General features: G+C 44.7%; 1 long non-coding RNA gene across 1 annotated transcript in view; it reads left to right on the forward strand.

The window, feature by feature from the left end:
- LOC109868815 (uncharacterized) overlaps nucleotides 1-25,567 on the forward strand; it is a 71,775-nt gene that overhangs the window by 43,022 nt on the left and 3,186 nt on the right. The gene's annotated exons all lie outside the window — the stretch shown is intronic.

Genomic DNA, 25,567 nt, shown 5'->3' on the forward strand with positions numbered 1-25,567 from the left:
TCTGTCTTTCTCTGTTCCCTCTGTATCTGTCAGTCTCTCTGACTTTCTCTGTTCCCTCTGTATCTGTCAGTCTCTCTCTGTCTTTCTCTGTTCCCTCTGTATCTGTCAGTCTCTCTGACTTTCTCTGTTCCCTCTGTATCTGTCAGTCTCTCTGACTTTCTCTGTTCCCTCTGTATCTGTCAGTCTCTCTCTGTCTTTCTCTTTTCCCTCTGTATCTGTCAGTCTCTCTGACTTTCTCTGTTCCCTCTGTATCTGTCAGTCTCTTCTCTGTCTTTCTCTGTTCCCTCTGTATCTGTCAGTCTCTCTCTGACTTTCTCTGCCATTGCTATCACTCTCAACCCCTAGTTTTCCCTTTTGATCTATCCCTCTCGCTCTTTCCCTTTCTTTCCCTGGGTTATCAGAAGTAATAACTTTCCCTGGGTTATCAGAAGTAATAACTTTCTCAGTTTCTCTCTTTCTTTCTGTATCTGCTTTGTCTTCTATTTTCTCTCTCTCTCTCTCTCTCTCTCTCTCTCTCTCTCTCTCTCTCTCTCTCTCTCTCTCTCTCTCTCTCTCTCTCTCTCTCTCTCTCTCTCTCTCTCTCTCTCTCTCTCTCTCTCTCTCTCTCTCTCTTTATGTTCCTTTTGATGACATAGAAGGCCCTTCTTGCCTTGTTTCTCGGATCATTCACAGCTTTGTGGAAGTTACCTGTGGCGCTGATGTTTAGGCCGAGGTATGTTTAGTTTATTGTTTGCTCTAGGGCAACAGTGTCTAGATGGAATTTGTATATATATTTTTTATCTTACTGAGATTTACTGTCAGGGCCCAGGTCTGGCAGAATCAGTGTAGAAGATCTAGGTGCTGCTGTAGGCCCTCCTTAGTTGGGGACAGAAGCACCAGATCATCAGCAAACAGTAGACATTTGACTTCATATTCTAGTAGGGTGAGACCGGGTGCTGCAGACAGTTCTAGTGCCCTTGCCAATTCGTTGATATATATGTTAAAGTGGGTGGGGCTTAAGCTGCATCCCTGTCTCACCCCGCGGCCCTGTGGAATGAAATGTGTGTGTTTTTTGCCAATTTTAACCGCACACTTGTTGGTTGTGTACATGGATTTTATAATGTTGTATGTTTTTCCCCCAACACCACTTTCCTTCAATTTGTATTGCAGAACCTCATGCCAAATTGAGTCCAAGGCTTTTTTTAAATTAACTTCTCTCTCTCTCGCTCTTTCGCTCTCTCTTATGTTACCATAACTGAAAATTGACAGAATAATGGGACTATTTTGTACTTTCCTGTCTATGCCATTCAACCGTTTGAGGGATTGCCAGAGCCTTTTCCTCTACTGTGTGTCATTGGTTCCCCGTTAAGGCTGAACTAAGTGTCATAGCTACTGCCATAGAGATTGTAGCCTACAGATGTAGGATCTTAATTTGATATCTCTTTTGTTGCTGAGAATGTTCCTGCAGAGCAGGAAATGCAAACTTGTATTGTATGAGTTTTAAACTTTAGAAAACTTTTTGTCATTATGAAATGTCATACTTGATTTGCCATAATGAAAAATGTATCAACCCCTATAAAAATGTCCATTCATTATAATCTACATAAGAACGATGATTTCCTGTTGTTGCAGGATTATTTTCCTGCTGTAGCAAACTGACTCAAATGAAGGTCCTACATCTGTATATGAGATCATGTGTTACTGCTACAGGGCCAGCTGTGGAGTCAGCTGTTTTGTGGCCTTTTAGGGGCTTGATTTAGTTGGCAAGGGGTTGGCATTGGGATTCTACTGTCATCATGTTTGTCTTTATTTGCCCACCTGTTTGTTTTCTTCAGATTCACTGATGGCTAGGCTAGATCAAATGACATGTGTATTGAGTTGTTTTTAAAGTCCAGAGAGTATCAGTAGTCTGCATTGCAGTGTATCTGTCTGCAGTGTATCAGTCTGCAGTGTATCAGTAATAGAAAGTGACACAACAGCTGATTGTTTTGAACACACACTCCCCCTGCTTACCATCATAAAAGTTGTGTTTCTTTGTGTCAGCTGGCCAGGCAGAGAATTGCGTGAAGATGTTAGCTGTGTAGACACAGTGTGATTTAGTCTGATGATTGCCTGTAGAGGAAAATTATAACTAATTATCCTCAGCTAGCTAGCGCTAATGCTAATTAATTTAGCCATTAGATTAGATTTTTGCTAAAAAACACAATCAGTGCAGTGCCAAGTGATACAGCAACAAAATGAGGAGACATTAATCATGTCTTCTTCTTTATGAGTTACTGTGTGTAATGTCTTGTCTGTGTGTGTGTGTGTGTGTGTGTGTCCTGAGCTGTGTTGATCAACTCTATGCCTATTGAACAAAAATCCATCATTAAGAAACAATTGTTTTGTCAACAGCCAGCAGCTATGGCAACAGCCAGCCCAAAACTCTCTGATAATGGCTTCATCTGATAAACGCTAAACTAGCCTCGCTGACAAGCTCTCTCCCACTCCTCACCCCTCCTTCACTGTCCATATCCTCCACAGTATTCAAAAACGTCTGACTTCCAGTAATGATCTGCATCATTTAAATAAATGAAGCGTAAAAATGGACGCGAGAAGTTTTGATTCTGGAACCATCAAGGGAACAAATAAGCAAACTACTGCAACATGTGAGGTCACATCTCTGTGTCAAACCCGCCCTGAAGGTGGTTCTGAGGCCAGGGCCTGTATCTGCAAAGCATCTCAGAGTAGGAGTGCTGATCTAGGGTCTGTTCATATACCATCTATCAAATGTATTCATAAAGCCCTTTTTACATCAGCAGTTGTCACAATGTGCTTATACAGAAATCCAGCCTAAAACCCCTAAGAGCAAGTAATGCAGATGTAGAAGCACAGTGGCTAGGAAAAACTCCCTAGAAAGGCAGGAACCTGGGCCTCCCGGGTGGCGCAGTGGAGTGCATGACTTTCGACCTTCGTCTCTCCCGAGCCCGTATGGAAGTTGTAGCGATGAGACAAGATAGTAACTACTAACAATTGGATACCACGAAATTGGGGAGAAAAGGGGGTAACATTTTTTAAAAAGAAAAAAAAGAAAAGCAGGAAGCTAGGAAGAAACCTAGAGAGGAACCAGGCTCTGAGGGGTGGCCAGTCCTCTTCTGGCTGTTCCAGGTGAAGATTATAAACCTAGAGAGGAACCAGGCTCTGAGGGGTGGCCAGTCCTCTTCTGGCTGTTCCAGGTGAAGATTATAAACCTAGAGAGGAACCAGGCTCTGAGGGGTGGCCAGTCCTCTTCTGGCTGTTCCAGGTGAAGATTATAAACCTAGAGAGGAACCAGGCTCTGAGGGGTGGCCAGTCCTCTTCTGGCTGTTCCAGGTGAAGATTATAAACCTAGAGAGGAACCAGGCTCTGAGGGGTGGCCAGTCCTCTTCTGGCTGTTCCAGGTAAAGATTATAAACCTAGAGAGGAACCAGGCTCTGAGGGGTGGCCAGTCCTCTTCTGGCTGTTCCAGGTGAAGATTATAAACCTAGAGAGGAACCAGGCTCTGAGGGGTGGCCAGTCCTCTTCTGGCTGTTCCAGGTGAAGATTATAAACCTAGAGAGGAACCAGGCTCTGAGGGGTGGCCAGTCCTCTTCTGGCTGTTCCAGGTGAAGATTATAAACCTAGAGAGGAACCAGGCTCTGAGGGGTGGCCAGTCCTCTTCTGGCTGTTCCAGGTGAAGATTATAAACCTAGAGAGGAACCAGGCTCTGAGGGGTGGCCAGTCCTCTTCTGGCTGTTCCAGGTGAAGATTATAAACCTAGAGAGGAACCAGGCTCTGAGGGGTGGCCAGTCCTCTTCTGGCTGTTCCAGGTGAAGATTATAAGAGTACATGGCCATTAAGGCCAGATTGTTCTTCAAAATGTTCAAACGTTCATAGATGACCAGCAGGGTTGAAATAATAATCACAGTGGTTGTAGAGGGTGCAAGAGGTCAGCACCTCAGGTGTAAATGTCAGTTGGCTTTTCATAGCCGAACATTCGGGGGTCGAAACAGCATATCCGGTGAACAGGTCAGGATTCCATAGCTGCAGGCAGAACAGCAGAAACTGGATCAATAGCACTAATTAATCACATTTTTCATTATGATCTAAAAGGCAAAACTGGCAAAAATGATCTCTGAGACGCTTTGTGAATACGGGCCTAACTGCTCACTCTCATCCTACCTCTCATTATCCACAGTTACTGTTCCAGAATGTGTTTAAAACCCTGATCAGGAACTCTTTTAACTCAGGGAAAACCAACTGTTCCACGGTCGTTTGGGGAACTAAGACATTGTTCACTCATCAGCAGATGGTACAGGTACAGTACCAGTCAAAGGTTTGGACACACCTCCTCATTCCAGGGTTTTCCTTTATTTTTTACTATTTTCTACATTGTAGAATAATAGTGAACAGATCCAAACTATGAAATAACACCTGGGGGGTGCTTTGCTGGTGACACTGTGAATGTAGATAGGTAGGAGGTAGTAGGATAGGATTTAGAAAGGTAGCAGGTAGTTATTGAGGTAGAGTAGTGTCACGTTCTGACCTTAGTTCTTTTGTTATGTCTTTGTTTTAGTATGGTCAGGGCGTGAGTTGGGTGGGTTGTCTATGTTTGTTTTTTCTATGAGTTGATATTTCTGTATTTGGCCTGGTGTGGTTGTCAATCAGAGGCAGCTGTCAATCGTTGTCCCTGATTGAGAACCATACTTAGGCAGCCTGTTTTCACCCTTGATTTGTGGGTGATTATTTTCTGTTGAGTGTTTGTATTCTGCACCAGACAGAACTGTTTCGGTTTCGTTCGTTCACTTTGTTGTTTTTGTTCAGTGTTCAATTTCTTTATTAAAAATATGGACACTTACCACGCTGCGCATTGGTCCTCCTCTTCTTCCACCACAGACGGCCGTTACAAGTAGACACAGATCTAAGTCTCTTATGAATAAGGATGTCTGTGTCCGAGATGGAAGGAGAGCGGAACAAAGGGACAGTTTTAAACAAAATATAGAGGCAATATAGAAAATAGAAAGAGAGAGAAGGAAAGACCGGGGTGAGATTTGACAGAAGGGAGTGAGAGAGAGACAGCTAAGAGGAACTGCATGACCCACAGACACAGACAGGTAGAATAGATGGGTGTGATGGTATCACTGACACACTCAGACATGCAGTACTCTCACCTACACCAATAATTCTTCAGCACAGACTGTTACGCTGAGCCAAAGTGTTCTACTGAGCTACGCTGAGGTGTATGTCGCGGGAAGCTACGGTGTGTGTCGCGTGTCCTGTGCCGTCGGCGGGGATGATTTATCTGTGTGTGTGTGTGTGTGTGTTTGTGTGTGTGTGTGTGTGTGTGTGGGGTGGGTGGAGAATGGAACACGGACATTACCTCACACACATTCCTCCTCTAATCCCAACCTACAGGAAGATTCATCTGAGTCTAATGCCCCTTCACAAACTGAACATGAAAAAAATGTTCTGGTCATTCCCCTCATTTCGAGGAGCATTTGTAGCATTTCCTGTGTCTTTGCTCTGGTGGTTCTGATTGGATCTTCTATAGTGTTCTTGTTGTGACATTACGGGGCTGATTGATCCTATTAAAAATTCAGATGTCATTCACTCTGCTTCCATATTTATGGAGAAAGGGAAACTAACTACCCGCTGATGGTCAGAAGTACCATCTTTGTGGAGCTGGGAGACAGGAGCCTTGTATCTCTAACTAAAGCGCCTGGAAAAGGTGAGGTTGAGCCAACTGGCAGAAGAGACATAGTAAGGAAGACTATCTTTCATCAAGCCAAACCTAGATGCCTAGTGACTCATTCACACTATCCTGCATCATTACTCCTATCCCCAACACTCCTATCCTCATCACTCCTATCCTCAACACTCCTATCCTCAACACTCCTATCCTCATCACTCCTATCCTCAACACTCCTATCCTCAACACTCCTATCCTCATCACTGCTATCCTCAACACTCCTATCCTCAACACTCCTATCCTCAACACTGCTATCCTCATCACTGCTATCCTCATCACTGCTATCCTCAACACTCCTATTCTCATCACTCCTATCCTCATCACTGCTATCCTCAACACTCCTATTCTCAACACTCCTATCCTCATCACTGCTATCCTCAACACTCCTATTCTCAACACTCCTATCCTCAACACTCCTATTCTCAACACTCCTATCCTCAACACTCCTATCCTCATCACTGCTATCCTCAACACTCCTATTCTCAACACTCCTATCCTCATCACTGCTATCCTCAACACTCCTATTCTCAACACTGCTATCCTCAACACTCCTATCCTCAACACTCCTATCCTCAACACTCCTATCCTCAACACTCCTATTCTCAACACTCCTATTCTCAACACTCCTATTCTCAACACTCCTATCCTCATCACTGCTATCCTCAACACTCCTATTCTCAACACTCCTATCCTCAACACTCCTATTCTCAACACTCCTATCCTCAACACTCCTATCCTCATCACTCCTATCCTCAACACTCCTATCCTCAACACTCCTATCCTCAACACTCCTATCCTCAACACTGCTATCCTCATCACTCCTATCCTCATCACTGCTATCCTCATCACTGCTATCCTCATCACTCCTATCCTCAACACTCCTATCCTCATCACTGCTATCCTCAACACTCCTATCCTCATCACTCCTATCCTCATCACTCCTATCCTCATCACTGCTATCCTCATCATTCCTATCCTCAACACTCCTATCCTCATCACTCCTATCCTCATTTCTGCTATCCCCATCATTCCTATCCTCAACACTCCTATCCTCATCAATCCTATCCTCATTTCTGCTATCCTCATCACTCCTATCCCCAACACTCCTATCCTCATCACTCCGATTCAACTTTAATGGAATGTGGCAGCTTCAGCAGCAGCAGTACAGGAAAAATCTTCTGATCAGGATTCAATGACTCCTCTCTTCCTGAATCTGCATTTTATCCTTAAATCCCCCTTTCCCCACTCAGTGAAGGCTTCAGTTTAGGCGAGAAGAGAATCAGTCAGCTGCACACTTTAGTAAACAACAACCAAATTGTTTATCGTTGATCAATGCTACTTACTCCTCTGTATTCAGGTTGGTTGCTGAAGGGAGAATATTCACTAAGTTGCTGTGAGAAAGCAGAAAGTGGAATATAGATTGTTTTAGCTCCTTGGCTAGTTCCACTTGGCTTGGCAGGCAATGTTTTTTAAACGCTAACTGCTGGTTAAGCCCTTCTTCAGTGTGACAGTAGGTTTAAAGGGGCAATCAGCAATTGCTATATCCATTCATTTTGTTATAAATTAATGATATAAAGTACCAGTCAAAGGTTTGGACACACCTACTCATTCAAGGGGTTTTCTTTATTTTTAAAATGTTCTACATTGTAGAATAGAATAATAGTGAAGACATCAAAACTATGAAATAACACAAATTTGGCTTGTCACCTGAAACCCTCACAAACTTTTACAGATGCACAATTGAGAGCATCCTGTCTGGCTGTATCACCGCCTGGTACGGCAACTGCACTGCCCACAACCACAGGGCTCTCCAGAGGTGGTGCGGTCTGCACACCTGGAGGGCAAACTACCTGCCCTCCAAGACACCTGCAGCACCCAATGTCACAGGAATCCAAAAAGATCATCAAGGACAACAACCACCCGAGCCACTGCCTGTTCATCCCGCTATCATCCAGAAGGCGAGGTCAGTACAGGTGCATCAAAGCAGGGACCGAGAGACTGAAAAACAGCTTCTATTTCAAGGCCATCAGACTGTTAAATAGCCGTCATTAGCACAGTGAGGCTGCTGCCTATATACAGACTTTAATTATTGGCCACTTTAATAAATGGAACACTAGTCACTTGAATAATGTCACTTTAATATGGTTAACATATCTTGCATTACTCATCTCATATGTAGATACTGTATTCTACACTATTTTACTGCATCTTAGTCTACAGTCATGTCCAAAAGTTTTGGGAATGACACAAATATTAATTTTCACAAAGTCTGCTGCCTCAGTTTGTATGATGGCAATTTGCATATACTTCAGAATGTTATGAAGAGTGATCAGATGAATTGCAATTAATTGCAAAGTCCCTCTTTGCCATGCAAATGCAAATGAAAAAAACATTTCCACTGCATTTCAGCCCTGCCACAAAAGGACCAGCTGACATCATGTCAGTGATTCTCTCGTTAACACAGGTGTGAGTGTTGACGAGGACAAGGGTGGAGATCACTCTGTCATGCTGATTGAGTTTGAATAACAGACTGGAAGCTTCAAAAGGAGGGTGGTGCTTGGAATCATTGTTCTTCCTCTGTCGAACATGGTTACCTGCAAGGAAACATGTGCCTGCCGTCATCATTGCTTTGCACAAAAAGGGCTTCACAGGCAAAGGTATTGCTCAACCTGCTAGTAAGATTGCACCTAAATCAACCATTTATTGGATCATCAAGAACTTCAAGGAGTGCGGTTCAATTGTTGTGAAGAAGGCTTCAGGCCGCCCAAGAAAGTCCAGCAAGCGCCAGGATCGTCTTCTAAAATTGATTCAGCTACGGGATAGGGGCACCACCAGTACAGAGCTTGCTCAGGAATGGCAGCAGGCAGGTGTGAGTGCATCTGCATGCACAGTGATGTGAAGACGTTTGGAGGATGGCCTGGTGTCAAGAAGGGCAGCAAAGAAGCCACTTCTCTCTAGGAAATACATCAGGAACAGACTGATATTCTGTAAAAGGTACAGGGATTGGACTGCAGAGGACTGGGGTAAAGTCATTTTCTCCGATGAATCCCCTTTCCGATTGTTTGGGGCATCCGGAAAAAAGCTTGTCCGGAGAAGACAAGGTGAGCGCTACAATCAGTCCTGTGTCATGCCAACAGCAAAGCACCCCGAGACCATTCATGTGTGGGGTTGCTTCTCAGCCAAGGGAGTGGGCTCACTCACAATTTTGCCTAAGAACACAGCCATGAATAAAGAATGGTACCAACACATCCTCCGAGAGCAACTTCTCCCAACCATCCAGGAACAGTTTGGTGACAAACAATGACTTTTCCAGCATGATGGAGCACCTTGCTATAAGGCAAAAGTTATATTTTGGGTCCATGGCCAGGAATCTCCCCAGACCTTAATCCCATTGAAAACTTGTGGTCAATCGTCAAGAGGCGGGTGGACAAAACAAAAACCCACGAATTCTGACAAACTCCAAGCATAAATTATGCAAGAATGGGCTGCCATCAGTCAGGATGTGGCTCAGAAGTTAATTGACAGCATGCCAGGGCGGATTGCAGAGGTCTTGAAAAAGAAGGGTCAACACTGCAAATATTGACTCTTTGCATCAACTTCATGTAATTGTCAATAAAAGCCTTTGACACTTGTGAAATGCTTGTAATTATACTTCAGTATTCCATAGTAACATCTGACAAAAAATATCTAAAGACACTGAAGCAGCAAACTTTGTGGAAATTAATATTTGTGTCCTCTAAGTTGTTGTTGTTCCTCTAAGTTTGGGAACTAAGACATTATTCACTCGCTGATTAGCAGTTGCTAAGCTCTGGGAGGTTTTATTGGTCATCCCTGCCAATGGACAGGCATCTCTCTCTCTCATCTTCTTGTGCACTCTTTCTCTCACCTCCACCCCTTTATCATCCTGTTGTCACCCCGTTATCACCTTATTATCACCATGTTATGATCCTGTTATCACTGTGTTATCATCACCCAGTTATCATCATGTTATCACCCTGTTATAATACTGTTATCACTGTGTTATCATCACCCAGTTATCACCATGTTATCATCATATTATCACTCTGTTATCATCACCCTGTTTATCACCATGTTATAATCAACCTGTTACCACCCTGTTATCAGCCTCTTATCGCCCTGTTATCATCCCAATGTTGTAACCCGGTTATCACCCTCTTATCAGCACCCTGTTATCATCCTGTTATTACCATGTTATCACCATCCTGTTATCGCCCTGTTACCACCCTGTTATCATCCCAATGTTATCACCCTGTTTTCATCCTGTTACCACCCTGTTATCACCCTGTTACCACCCTGTTATCACCCTGTTATCATTATGTTATCGCCCTGTTACCACCCTGTTATCATCCCAATGTTATCACCCTGTAACCACCCTGTTACCACCCTGTTATCACCCTGTTACCACCCTGTTATCACCCTGTTATCACCCTGTTACCACCCGGTTATCACCCTGTTATCATTATGTTATCGCCCTGTTATCATTATGTTATCACCCTGTTATCGTCATGTTATCACCCTCTTACCACCGCCCTCACATAATCATCCAGGGTCAGTCTACTCTCCAATTTGTAGAAATAAAGTTAGACAACACAATATATTTTAATTTCTCTCGAAGATGACCCACATTTAAATGCTAACCTCACAGCTCCAAAGTGGAGATCACTAGTGCATGTGGAGAGAGATTAAATAGGTCACTACTGAAAAAGTCATTGTTTGGTATTTATTAGGTGCGGTTCTGCCCGTGTCAGATTGAGGTGTTTTGTAGAGCCTCTAGATAATAAAGCCCAAACGACCCTGTTGGTACAGTAGTGGGCTGTTGAGTGTGATGTCGCGTGGATAAAGGATTTGTGTATGAGAGGTTGTAGAGGGCGAATTGGCCATGTTGTCTTCTGCAGTATTCGTAAACTCACAGGGAGAGAATGTATGTTTTTCTCTACTGTCTCTGCCTTCTGTCATTCATCAAAGTATGGAACGTGTCAAGTTCAAATAGAAAGATATTCCTAGAGAACTGTCTTGAAACAGAAATGGTTCAAACTGAGTCTGACATTAAAACATGACAGTTAATCTGAGTTAGTCTGTGGGAACATGGGAATTAGGTGTCTTGTCCCTCTCCCTCTCTCCCATCTCTCTCTCTCTCTCTGTCCCCTTCTCTAAATGTCTTATTCTACCCTCCCCCCTCTCTCCCATCTCTCTCTCTCTCTGTCCCCTGCTCTAAATGTCTTATTCTACCCTCTCCCCTATCTTTCTCTCTCTCTCTGTCCCCTTCTCTAAATGTCTTATTCTACCCTCCCCCTCTCTCCCATCTCTCTCTCTCTCTGTCCCCTTCTCTAAATGTCTTATTCTACCCCCCCCCTCTCTCCCATCTCTCTCTCTCTCTGTCCCCTTCTCTAAATGTCTTATTCTACCCCCCCCCCTCTCTCCCATCTCTCTCTCTCCCCTCTCCCTCCTTCTCCCAATGTCAAGTGCTATCTGTTCTCCTGAACAGCAGTAGGCCACTCAGAGCTAAACACTAATCATTCTCCAATCTGCCAATACAGCTCTGCTCAACACTACTGAATCCTCTCCACAGCCAGCACTGTCTGAGTGGTTATGAATGGCTCAGATAGGGTTAGGCCACAGAGCCTGAGGGAGGGGTGTGTGGTTATGAATGGCTCAGATAGGGTAGGCCACAGAGCCTGAGGGAGGGGTGTGTGGTTATGAATGGCTCAGATAGGGTAGGCCACAGAGCCTGAGGGAGGGGTGTGTGGTTATGAATGGCTCAGATAGGGTAGGCCACAGAGCCTGAGGGAGGGGTGTGTGGTTATGAATGGCTCAGATAGGGTAGGCCACAGAGCCTGAGGGAGGGGTGTGTGGTTATGAATGGCTCAGATAGGGTAGGCCACAGAGCCTGAGGGAGGGGTGTGTGGTTATGAATGGCTCAGATAGGGTAGGCCACAGAGCCTGAGGGAGGGGTATGTGGTTATGAATGGCTCAGATAGGGTAGGCCACAGAGCCTGTGGGAGGGGTGTGTGTGTGTGTATGTTTTTGTGAGTTTGAGTGTCCTCTCTTCCTCCAGCATGTGTGAATGCATTAACCCTCTCTTAGGTCTTAACCAGGGCAGCCCCAAACTCCTAATTACCTTGCAGAGCTAGCACTGAACAACCTACCTCTCTGTCTTTCTTAACCTCCTTCTTTCAAAGTTCTAACGCAGCTTGTATTAGTGTGAGTTCTGTTCCACTCCTCTGGTAGAATACAGGTGAGTTCTGTTCCACTCCTCTGATAGAATACAGGTGAGTTCTGTTCCACTCCTCTGATAGAATACAGGTGAGTTCTGTTCCACTCCTCTGATAGAATACAGGTGAGTTCTGTTCCACTCCTCTGGTAGAATACAGGTGAGTTCTGTTCCACTCCTCTGATAGAATACAGGTGAGTTCTGTTCCACTCCTCTGGTAGAATACAGGTGAGTTCTGTTCCACTCCTCTGGTAGAATACAGGTGAGTTCTGTTCCACTCCTCTGATAGAATACAGGTGAGTTCTGTTCCACTCCTCTGGTAGAATACAGGTGAGTTCTGTTCCACTCCTCTGATAGAATACAGGTGAGTTCTGTTCCACTCCTCTGGTAGAATACAGGTGAGTTCTGTTCCACTCCTCTGATAGAATACAGGTGAGTTCTGTTCCACTCCTCTGGTAGAATACAGGTGAGTTCTGTTCCACTCCTCTGATAGAATACAGGTGAGTTCTGTTCCACTCCTCTGGTAGAATACAGGTGAGTTCTGTTCCACTCCTCTGGTAGAATACAGGTGAGTTCTGTTCCACTCCTCTGATAGAATACAGGTGAGTTCTGTTCCACTCCTCTGATAGAATACAGGTGAGTTCTGTTCCACTCCTCTGATAGAATACAGGTGAGTGATTGTTCCACTTCAACTGAAGGAGAACAGCAATTTGTTATTTTTGTTTTTAACAATTGGCCAGTTTTTTACACTTTGCTGCTTGTAGAATTCAATATCCTGTCAAGATGAAGGTGATGTTATATGCAGGGAGAGAAAGAGGAGAGAAAGAGTGAGAGAGGAGAGAGGGTTGGAGATTGCTTTGTAAGCTTAAATGGCACCTCAGAAAATAGTGTTTTGTTTGTGGAAATTCGTGCTCTATTCTGCTCTGTTGTCATTTGTGTTTGTGACTGGTTTTCCAGATTGGTTTTGAGTTGATGTTTACAAGCCTACCTCAGCACATTCAGCCATTATATAGGACAGAAATAAAGATACAGCCTAGAGCAAGTTAAACCACACTGCTGAGAGTGCTACAGTTGAAGTCGGAAGTTTACATACACTTAGGTTGGAGTCATTAAAACTCAACCACTCCACTCCATTCAACCACTCCACAAATTTCTTGTTCACATACTATAGTTTTGGCAAGTCAGTTAGGACATCGGTAATTTTAGGTAATTTTTCCAACAATTGTTTACAGACAGATTATTTCACTTATAATTCACTGTATCACAATTCCAGTGAGTCAGAAGTTTACATACACTAAGTTGACTGTGCCTTTAAACAGCTTGGAAAATTCCAGAAAATGTCATGGCTTTAGAAGCTTCTGATAGGCTAACTGACATCATTTGAGTCAATTGGAGGTGTATCTGTGGATGTATTTCAAGGCCTACCTTCAAACTCAGTGCCTCTTTACTTGACATCATTGGAAAATCAAAAGAAATCAGCCAGGACCTCAGAATTTTTTTTGTAGACCTCCACAAGTCTGGTTCATCCTTGGGAGCAATTTCCAAAAGCCTGAAGGTACCACGTTCATCTGTACAAACAATAGTACGCAAGTATAAACAACATGGGACCACGCAGCCGTCATACCGATCAAGAAGGAGACGCGTTCTGTCTCCTAGAGATGAATGTACTTTGGTGCGAAAAGTGCAAATCAATCCCAGAACAACAGCAAAGCACCTTGTGAAGATGCTGGAGGAAACAGGTACAAAAGTATCTATATCCACAGTAAAACGAGTCCTATATCGACATAACCTGAAAGGCCGCTCAGCAAGGAAGAAGCCACTGCTCCAAAACCAACATAAAAAAAGCCAGACTATGGTTTGCAACTGCACATGGGGATGGAGATCATACCTTTTGGAGAAATGTCCTCTGGTCTGATAAAACAAAAATATAACTGTTTGGCCATAATGACCATCGTTATGTTTGGAGGAAAAAGGGGAGGCTTGCAAGAACACCATCCCAACCGTGAAGCACGGAGGTGGCAGCATCATGTTGTGGGGATGTGTGACGATCGTTAGAAGCATACTCGGACCAACGTGCAGCGTGATCTGGGTTCCACATCTTTTAAAGTAAGTGAACCACACAACAAAACAATAAAGAATAAACGATACATGACGACAACGGAGTGCTAACATGCAACTACACATAAACAATATCCCACAACCCACAGGTGGAAAAAATGCTACCTAAATATGATCCCCAATTAGAGACAACGATTACCAGCTGCCTCTAATTGGGAATCATACAAAATCACCACATAGAAAAACAAAACTAGAACCCCATATAGAAATAATAAACTAGACTAACCCCCCAGTCACGCCCTGACCTACTCCACCATAGAAAATAAGGACTCTCTATGGTCAGGACGTGACAGGATGCTTTGCTGCAGGAGGGACTGGTGAACTACACAAAATAGATGGCATCATGAGGGAGGAAAATTATGTGGATAAATTAAAGCAACATCTCAAGACATCAGTCAAGTTAAAGCTTGGTCGCAAATGGGTCTTCCAAATGGACAATGACCCCAAGCATACTTCCAAAGTTGTGGCAAAATGGCTTAAGGACAACAAAGTCAAGGTATTGGAGTGGCCATCACAAAGCCCTGACCTTAATCCTATAGAACTGAAAAAGCGTGTGCGAGCAAGGATGCCTACAAACCTGACTCCAGGTTACACCAGCTCTGTCAGGAAGAATGGGCCAAAATTCACCCAACTTATTGTGGGAAGCCTGTGGAAGGCTACCCAAAACGTTTGGCCCAAATTAAACAATTTAAAGGCAATGCTACCAAATACTAATTGAGTGTATGTAAACTTCTGACCCACTGGGAATGTGATGAACGAAAAAAAGCTGAAATAAATCATTATCTCAACTATTATTCTGACATTTTACATTCTTAAAATAAAGTGGTGATTTGGTCTTTGGTGATTTGGTCTTTGGTCTCTCTCTCTCTCTCAATTCAATTTAAAGGCTTTATTGTCATGGGAAACATATGTTAACATTGCCAAAGAAAGTGAAATAGATAATAAACAAAGGTGAAATAAACAATAAAAATGTACAGTAAACATTACACCAACAGAAGATCCAAAAGAATAAAGACATTTTAAATGTCATATTATGTGTATATATACAGTGTTAAAACGATAGTTAAAGTACAAAATGGAAAATAAATAAACATACATTTGGGTTGTATTTACAATGGTGTTTGTTCTTCACTAGTTGCCGTTTTCTTGTGGCAACAGGTCACAAATCTTGCTGCTGTGATGGCACACTGTAGTATTTCAGCCAGTAGATTAGGGAGTTAATCAAAATTGGGTTTGTTTTTGAATTCTCTGTGGATCTGTGTAATCTGAGGGAAATATGTTTGTCTAATATTGTCATACATTTGGCAGGAGGTTAGGAAGTGCAGCTCAATTTCCACCTAATTTTGTGGGCAATGTGCACATAGCCTGTCTTCTCTTGAGAGCCAGGTCTGCCTATGGCGACCTTTCTCAATAGCAAGGCTACAGTGCGTTGCAAAAGTAACCACCTCCCTTTGCATTTTTCCTATTTGTTGCATTACAACCTGTAATTTAATTGGATTTATATTTGGATTCCATGTAATGGACATACACAAAATAGTCCAAATTGGTGAAGTGAAATGAAAAAGTAACATGTTTTTTTTAAAGAAGAAAGAAAGTAAAACAGAAAAGTATTCACCCCCTTTGCTATGAAGCCCCTAAATAAGATCTGGTGCAACCAATTACCTTCAGAAGTCACATAATTAGTTAGATTGCACACAGGTGGACTTTATTTAAGTGTCACATGATCTGACACATGATCTCAGTATGGTGTCTGCAACACACCTAAGCAAGGGGCACCACCAAGCAAGCGGCACCATAAAGACCAAGGAGCTCTCCAAACAGGTCAGGGACAAAGTTGTGGAGAAGGACAGATCAGGGTTGGGTTATAAAAAAAGATCTGAAACTTTGAACATCCGACGGAGCACCATTAAATCCATTATTAAAACATTGAAAGAATATGGCACCACAACAAACCTGCCAAGAGAGGGCCGCCCATCAAAACTCATGGACCAGGTAAGGAGGGCAGTAATCAGAGAGGCAACAAAGAGACCAAAGATATCCCTGAAGGAGCTGCAAAGCTCCACAGCGGAGATTGGAGTATCTGTCCAAAGCCGTACACTCCACAGAGCTGGGCTTTATGGAAGAGAGGACAGAAAAAAGCCATTGCTTAAGAAGAAAAAACAAGCAAACACATTTGGTGTTTTCCAAAAGGCATGTGGGAGACTCCCCAAACATATGGAAGAAGGTACTCTGGTCAGATGAGACTAAAATTGAGCTTTTTGGCCATCAAGGAAAACACTATTTCTGGCACCAACCCAACACCTGTCATCACCCCGAGAATACCAGGGACTGGGAAACTGGTCAGAATTGAAGGAATGATGGATGGCACTAAATATAGGGAAGTTATTGAGGGAACCCTGTTTCAGTCTTCCAGAGATTTGAGACTGGGACTCAGGTTCACCTTCCAGCAGGACATTGACCCTAAGCATACTGCTAAAGCAACACTTAAGTGGTTTAAGGGGAAACATTTAAATGTCTTGGAATGGCCAAGTCAAAGCCCAGACTTCAATTGAGAATCTGTGGTATGACTTAAAGATTGCTGTACACCAGCAGAACCCATCCAACTTGAAGGAGCTGGAGCAGTTTTGCCTTGAATAATGGGCAAAAATCCCAGTGGCTATAGAGACATACCCCAAGAGACTTGCAGCTGTAATTACTGCAAAAGTTGGCTCTACAAAGTATTGACTTTGGGGGAGGTGAATAGTTATGCACGCTCAAGATTTCTGTTCTTTTGTCTTATTTCTTGTTTGTTTCACAATAAAAAATATTTTTCATCTTCAAAGTGGTAGGCATGTTGTGTAAATCAAAATAAAATAAAAATATATTTTAATTCCAGGTTGTAAGGCAACAAAATAGGAAAAATGCCAAGGGGTGTGAATGCTTTCACAAGCCACTGTATGGTCACTGAGTCTGTATATAGTCAAAGCTTTCCTTAAGTTTGGTTCTTCCACTGTGTTTAGGGCCAAATAGCATTCTAGTTTGCTCTGTTTTTTTGTTAATTCTTTCCAATGTGTCATGTAATCATCTTTTCGTTTTTGATTTGGTTGGGTCTAATAGTGTTGCTGTCCTGAGACTCTGTGGTGTCTCTCTCTCTGCTCTCTCTGTCTCTGTTCTCTCTGTGCCTACTCACTATGCTTTCTCACTATATTCTCTCTGCTCTCACTCTCTGCTCTCTCTGTTCTCTCACTGTTCTGTCTGTTTTCTCTTCTCTTTCTCTGTTTTCTCTCTGCTCTCTCTCTGCTATCTCTTTCTGCTCTCTCTCTTCAGGTTAATTAGAGTACCTCTAGAAGGATGAACTGCTTCTCTCCTTCCTGCTTCCCCTCTCTCTTCCCTGCTTCCCACTCTCCTCCCCTGCTTCCCACTCTCCTCCCCTGCTTCCCCTCTCTCTTCCCTGCTTTCCTCTCTCCTCCCCTGCTTCCCACTCTCCTCCCCTGCTTCCCCTCTCTCTTCCCTGCTTTCCTCTCTCCTCCCCTGCTTCCCCTCTCTCTTCCCTGCTTTCCTCTCTCCTCCCCATCTTCCTCTCCCTCCTCCCCTCTGCCTTGGTTTCTCCTTGAACCATAAGAATGTTATCTTGTTTCCCTTTACTCTCTTCTCCTCCCCTCTCTTCTCTCTCTGCTCCTCTCCCTGGGTCTCCTAACACGGGCCCAGACGTCTGGCTACAGCCCTGAGAGAACAGAGAGGATAGCTTAACATCTTCCTCTCTCCACCATGTAGTTTCTGTCTTGTTTGTAGTCCATCTGGTTGCTGACCTTTAGGCGATATTTGTGTGTGTGACTGCATGAGAGTAGATGAGTGTGTTATCTACTCTAGTGATGGTCCACAGCACAGTGTTTGTATAGATGGGAGATCTTATCTCTCAGTTGACCTGTAGATGTGTAGAGGAGCGCAGCTCCCCATCTACCACCACCAACACCTCCTCCTCCTTCTCCCACCACCACCTCCTCCTTCTCCCCCATCTACCACTACCACCACCTCCTCCTTCTCCCACATCTACCACCACCACACTCTCCTTCTCCCCCATCTACCACCACCACCACCACCACCCTCTCCTTCTCCCCCATCTACCACCACCACCACCTCCTCCTTCTCCCCCATCTACCACCACCACCACCTCCTCCACACTCTTCCTCCTACTCCCCCATCTACCACCACCACATCCTCCTCACTCTTCCTCCTTCTCCCCATCTACCACCACCACATCCTCCTCACTCTTCCTCCTTCTCCCCCATCTACCACCACCACTACCACCTCCTACTCACTCTTTCTCCTTCTCCCCCATCTACCACCACCACCACCTCCTCCTCACTCTTCCTCCTTCTCCCCCATCTACCACCACCACCACCTCCTCACTCTTGCTCCTTCTCCCCATCTACTACCACCACCACCTCCTCCTTCTCCCCCATCTACCACCACCTCCTCCACACTCTTCCTCCTTCTCCCCCATCTACCACCACCTCCTCCACACTCTTCCTCCTTCTCCCCCATCTACCACCACCACCTCCACACTCTTCCTCCTACTCCCCCATCTACCACCAACTCCACTCCTCCACACTCTTCCTGCTCCCCCATCTACCACCACCACCACCACCTCCACACTCTTCCTCCTACTCCCCCATCTACCACCACCTCCACTCCTCCACACTCTTCCTCCTTCTCCCCCATCTACCACCACCTCCTGCAAACTCTTCCTCCTTCTCCCCCATCTACCACCACCACCACCACCTCCTCCACACTCTTCCTCCTTCTCCCCCATCTACCACCACCACCTCCTCCTCCACACTCTTCCTCCTACTCCGCCATCTACCACCACCACCTCCTCCACGCTCTTCCTCCTTCTCCCCCATCTACCACCACCACCACCTCCTCCACACTCTTCCTCCTTCTCCCCCATCTACCACCACCTCCTCCACACCCTTCCTCCTTCTCCCCCATCTACCACCACCTCCTCCACACTCTTCTTCCTTCTCCCCCATCCACCACCACCTCCTCCACACTCTTCCTCCTTCTCCCCCATCTACCACCACCACCTCCTCCACATTCTTCCTCCTCCCCCATCTACCACCACCACCTCCTCCACGCTCTTCCTCCTTCTCCCCCATCTACCACCACCACCTCCTCCTCCACACTCTTCCTCCTTCTCCCCCATATTCCACCACCACCTCCTCCACGCTCTTCCTCCTTCTCCCCCATCTACCACCACCTCCTCCTGCACACTCTTCCTCCATCCTCGTCCTCTTCCTCCTTCTCCCCCATCTACTACCACCACCACCACCTCCTCCACACTCTTCCTCCTTCTCCCCCATCTACTACCACCACCACCACCTCCTCCACACTCTTCCTCCTTCTCCCCCATCTACCACCACCACCTCCTCCACACTCTTCCTCCATCCTCGTCCTCTTCCTCCTTCTCCCCCATCTACCACCACCACCACCACACTCTTCCTCCATCCTCGTCCTCTTCCTCCTTCTCCCCCATCTACCACCACCACCACCACACTCTTCCTCCTTCTCCCCCATCTACCACCACCACCACCACCTCCACACTCTCCCTCCATCCTCGTCCTCTTCCTCCTTCTCCCCCATCTACCACCACCACCACCTCCTCCAGGCTCTTCTTCCATCCTCTTCCTCCTTCTCCCCCATCTACCACCACCACCACCCCCTCCACGCTCTTCCTCCATCCTCGTCCTCATCCTCCTTCTCCCCCATCTACCACCACCTCCTCCACACTCTCCCTCCATCCTCATCCTCTTCCTCCTTCTCCCTCATCTACCACCACCACCACCTCCTCCACGCTCTTCCTCCATCCTCATCCTCTTCCTCCTTCTCCCTCATCTACCACCACCACCTCCTCCACACTCTTCCTCCATCCTCATCCTCTTCCTCCTTCTCCCGCATCTACCACCACCACCACCTCCTCCACGCTCTTCCTCCATCCTCATCCTCTTCCTCCTTCTCCCTCATCTACCACCACCACCACCTCCTCCACGCTCTTCCTCCATCCTCATCCTCTTCCTCCTTCTCCCTCATCTACCACCACCACTACCTTCTCCACGCTCTTCCTCCATCCTCTTCCTCCTTCTCCCTCATCTACCACCACCACCACCACCACCTCCTCCACGCTCTTCCTCCATCCTCATCCTCTTCCTCCTCCCTCATCTACCACCAGCACCTCCTCCTCCACGCTCTTCCTCCATCCTCATCCTCTTCCTTCTGCTCCCTCATCTACCACCTCCTCCTCCTCTCCAGTACTATATCAGCTGACTCATTAGTCTGGCCTTATGCTCCTATGTCCATTAGGGCCAGCCATTACTCAGCCCTGCAGCCTGTGTGTGACCCTGTATGCCCAAGCTGCAGGGCTGAGTTAATAACTTCTCTCTCCCTGTCACCCCCAGAGCAGCAGCAGGAAGGGGGTCGCCAGAGAGGGGGGCTGGGGAGGAGGGGGGTGTCCTGCTCTCTCTGTGTCTGAAGCAGGTGTTCCCTAAGTACACCAAGCAGTTCAGCTACCTGCAGACCGCATTGTTGCCCTCTTCTTGCAGTTCCTGGGGGTCAAAGGTAACATGCGCCTGGGGCCCACCAGCTTCAGAACCTTCATCAGGTACTACAGTACTATACTACCAAGTACTTAAATAAAAAGGGCTTTATAAATACATATGATTGATTGATTTATTACTTGATTCATGATTGATTGGTTGATTGTAGGCACTGTAAGCTGAGCAACAGTAACCTCTCCATGGCGTCTGTGGATATCCTCTACACTGGGCCAACATGCTGCCTGACTCCAGGGAAGCAGAGAAACCCTCCAGCCAATCAGAACTAGGTAGAACTAGCTGCGACCTTTTAGAATTGAACAGTTCTCTGAATCCTCTCTCGCAGCGCAGTGACAACATTTGGGAGAGTATCTTCTATGAATGATTCACCTTGGACCTGAAAATATGCAGAGGGGGAGGAAGGGAGGGGTGCAGCTGTACGGTTGATTGAATGTGGTTCCATGGTTTTCTCTCGTTGGGCTCAGCTGGGATGGAGGGACTGTTTTTAGCGGCGTGCAACACAAGGAGTCGTGAGCTGAATATTTGGTTCTAACCCAAAATGAGGGGGTGAGAATTTAGTCAGTAACCCTATGGGGGCAATAGGGAAACAGAGCCAATCTCTCACTGATGATTGGGTCACATTGCGAGGGAGGATGGTGTGTGTGTGTGTGTATGGGGGGGTTAGGGATAAGGCAACTATTTATTAAAATAATGTTTTGTGTTTTGGGAAGTGAGAAATGCCGATTCAGGGCTTAAACTGAATGCTAAAAGCCCCTTATCAACTCAGAGGAAAGTCTCTCTCTCCCTCCCCTTTTCCATCCCTCTCTTTACTTGGTGAAAATAACTATCTCTCCCTCCCCTTTTCCATCCCTCTCTTTACTTGGTGAAAATAACTATCTCTCCCTCCCCTTTTCCATCCCTCTCTTTACTTGGTGAAAATAACTATCTCTCCCTCCCCTTTTCCATCCCTCTCTTTACTTGGTGAAAATAACTCTCTCCCTCCCCTTTTCCATCCCTCTCTTTACTTGGTGAAAATAACTATCTCTCCCTCCCCTTTTCCATCCCTCTCTTTACTTGGTGAAAATAACTCTCTCCCTCCCCTTTTCCATCCCTCTCTTTACTTGGTGAAAATAACTATCTCTCCCTCCCCTTTTCCATCCCTCTCTTTACTTGGTGAAAATAACTCTCTCCCTCCCCTTTTCCATCCCTCTCTTTACTTGGTGAAAATAACTATCTCTCCCTCCCCTTTTCCATCCCTCTCTTTACTTGGTGAAAATAACTATCTCTCCCTCCCCTTTTCCATCCCTCTCTTTACTTGGTGAAAATAACTATCTCTCCCTCCCCTTTTCCATCCCTCTCTTTACTTGGTGAAAATAACTATCTCTCCCTCCCCTTTTCCATCCCTCTCTTTACTTGGTGAAAATAACTCTCTCCCTCCCCTTTTCCATCCCTCTCTTTACTTGGTGAAAATAACTCTCTCCCTCCCCTTTTCCATCCCTCTCTTTACTTGGTGAAAATAACTATCTCTCCCTCCCCTTTTCCATCCCTCTCTTTACTTGGTGAAAATAACTATCTCTCCCTCCCCTTTTCCATCCCTCCCTTTACTTGGTGAAATAACTATCTCTCCCTCCCCTTTTCCATCCCTCTCTTTACTTGGTGAAAATAACTATCTCTCCCTCCCCTTTTCCATCCCTCTCTTTACTTGGTGAAAATAACTATCTCTCCCTCCCCTTTTCCATCCCTCTCTTTACTTGGTGAAAATAACTATCTCTCCCTCCCTTTAATCCACTTCCTAATGTTTTATTAAGAGCCACTGCACCGTTTGATGAAAGGCATGGTAAAGAGGAGAGTAGAAGCTGGAATAAATGATGTAGTCTACCTGGATGGTGTGTCTCTGGTGGTGTATTAGGACAGTCTGAGCTCCCGTGTGTATCGGTGAAATTGATAGTTTAAAAAAAAAGACTTTGACCTATGAACTGAGTCTATGAGCTGAGTTGGTGAGCCAAGGGTTAGGTTTGTTTATTTAGTTCCAATGAAGCATTAGCTCTAAACTGTAAATGTGTCTTCAAGGGTTGTGTGGAGCTTTACCACTTCAGTAGATCTTATTTAGGAAGCACTAGTCGGATCTGTGGGAGAGTCAGGAGATCCACATCCAGCACGACAGGCAGGAGGAGGACAGCTGAGGGATTGAAGCAGCTCCTGCTGCTTGCATGCCGTCTCCCTCCAAACATGAAGAAGACTTAAAGGATGTGGAGAATATGTGAAATCCTTTTCACTTTTCAAAGCATCTCAGCAGAAGTTTCTAGTAGCTCCTTCTTCAGGCTTGTATCCTTGGCTAGACATCCCTTTGGCACTGTGTGTGTTGTCGTGGCTGAATCAGAATTAGTTAGGTAACATAGATAAATAAGATGTTTTATCTTATTCTTGTCATTAGAATGTCTTCTTTTGGACTATACTGTTGGCAGTTGCAGTTATCCCTTCTCAGCTCGGGCTTAGTCACTTGGGGCCCAGAGAGGGGAGAAGTCAGGCTTGTCTTCATATGTCAATGTATCTGGTAAACCATGTGATGCTATGAAGAATATCAGAAGGGGAGGAGGACAGAATAGAGGCTTGTCTTCTTATGGGAATGTGTCTAACTATTGTATGTCCCCTCTGAGGTTGCCCTTATCTTGATCTAGTATATGACCTAAGAGGCTCACTGTCTTTTCTGATCTTGTCCAGGAGGGGGTGTATTTGAGATGGGAGTATCTAGTATTGACAATTGATATATGCCATTGGATGAGGTAATGTTTTGGTCCTAAGTGGTACCAAGAATGAGATTAGAATCTCGTCTAAAGAGACCAAACTGAAAGATAATTTATAGCTAATGCTATCTGGATGGGATACTCCTCTTTCAAGTAAAAGGCCCTTAATAATGTTCCTAAGATCTGTTATTCGTCATGTGAGTTGAGATGGGTGTGTCTTGGCTATAAATGATACTAAGAATTGTTTTGTAAGCACTCTCAGAGAATTCATATATAGACACTGAATTGATCTGAGAGTCACAGGGATATGGTGAAGCTAATATATAATTAAAGATGGACTTTATAATATAACTCTGACTTGTGTGTGGTTTGCTCTCTCAATGTTTAGTAATACAGGAAATTACCACGACAGTGTGTATGTCATTTACTGGTTCAGCATGGTTTATTATACGTTTATTAGTATTGGAGAGTGACTTGACAAGAATCGGAGGAATCAGTGAGATATACAGCGATGAACCTGGAAGAGTGAATCATGAATTTCTATAATATATTATGTGTATAGAAGTCTATTTGGATCTAACCTCTCTGTCTTTCTCTTTCCTTCTCTTTCTCTTTCTTTCTCTCAATTCAATTCAAGGGCTTTATTGGCATGGGAAACATATGTTAACATTGCCAAAGCAAGTGAAGTAGATAATAAACTAAAGTTAAATAAATAATAATAATGAACAATAGACATTACACTCACAGAAGTTCCAAAAGAATAAAGACATTTCAAATGTCATATTATGTATATATACAGTGTTGTAACAATGAGCAAATGGTTAAAGTACAAAAGGGAAAATAAATAAACATAAATATGGGTTGTATTTACAATGGTTATTCACTGGTTGCCCTTTTCTTGTGGCAACAGGTCACATCTTGATGCTGTGACGGCACATTGTGGTATTTCACCGACTAGATATGGGAGTTTATCAAAATTTGGTATGTTTTTGAATTCTTTGGATCTGTGTAATCTGAGGAAAATATGTGTCTCTAATATGGTAATACATCTGGCAGGAGGTTAGGAAGTGCAGCTCAGTTTCCTCATTTTGTGGGCAGTGTGCACATAGCCTGTCTTCTCTTGAGAGCCAGGTCTGCCTATGGAGGCCTTTCTCAATAGCAAGGCTATGGTCACTGAGTCTGTACATAGTCAAAGCTTTCCTTTAGTTTGGGTTAGTCACAGTGGTCAGGTATTCTGCCACTTTGTACTCTCTGTTTACGGCCAAATCATTCTAGTTTGCTCTGTTTTTTTGTGAATTCTTTCCAAAGTTTCAAGTAATTATGTTTTTGTTTTGTCAGGATTTTGTTGGTTCTAGTTATGTTGCTGTCCTGGGGCTCTGTGGGGTCTGTTTGTGTTTGAACATAGGACCAGCTTGCTTAGGGGACTCTTCTTCAGGTTCATCTCTCTGTAGGTGATGGCTTTGTTATGAAAGGTTTGGGAATCACTTCCTTTTAGGTGGTTGTAGAATTTAACGTCTCTTTTCTGGATTTTGATAATTGGCGGGTTTCTGCCTAATTCTGCTCTGCATGCATTATTTGGTGTTTTACATTGTGCACCTCGGACATTTTTGCAAAAATCTGCATGCTGAGTCTCAATTTGGTGTTTGTCCCATTTTGTGAATTCTTGGTTGGTGAGCGGACCCCAGACTTCACAACCATAAAGGGCAATGGGTTCTATAACTGATTCAAGTATTTTTTGCCAGATCCTAATTGATATGTCAAATTTGATGTTCCTTTTGATGACATAGAAGGCCCTTCTTCCCTTGTCTCTCAGATCATTCATAGCTTTGTGCAAGTTACCTGTGGCGCTGATGTTTAGGCCGAGGTATGTATAGTTTTTTGTGTGCTCTAGGGCAATCGTGTCTAGATGGAATTTGTATTTGTGGTCCTGGCGACTGGACCTTTTTTGGAACACCATTATTTTGGTCTTACTGAGATTTACTGTCTGTGCCCAGGTCTGGCAGAATCTGTTCAGAAGATCTAGGTGCTGCTGTAGGCCCTCCTTGGTTGGTGACAGAAGCACCAGATCATCAGCAAACAGTAGACATTTGACTTCAGATTCTAGTAGGGTGAATCTGGGTGCTGCAGACTGTTCTAGTGCCCTCGCCAATTCGTTGGTATATATGTTGAAGAGGGTGGC

The sequence above is a fragment of the Oncorhynchus kisutch genome, linkage group LG23 (assembly GCF_002021735.2).
Source record: "Oncorhynchus kisutch isolate 150728-3 linkage group LG23, Okis_V2, whole genome shotgun sequence".
Classification (NCBI taxonomy): domain Eukaryota; kingdom Metazoa; phylum Chordata; class Actinopteri; order Salmoniformes; family Salmonidae; genus Oncorhynchus; species Oncorhynchus kisutch.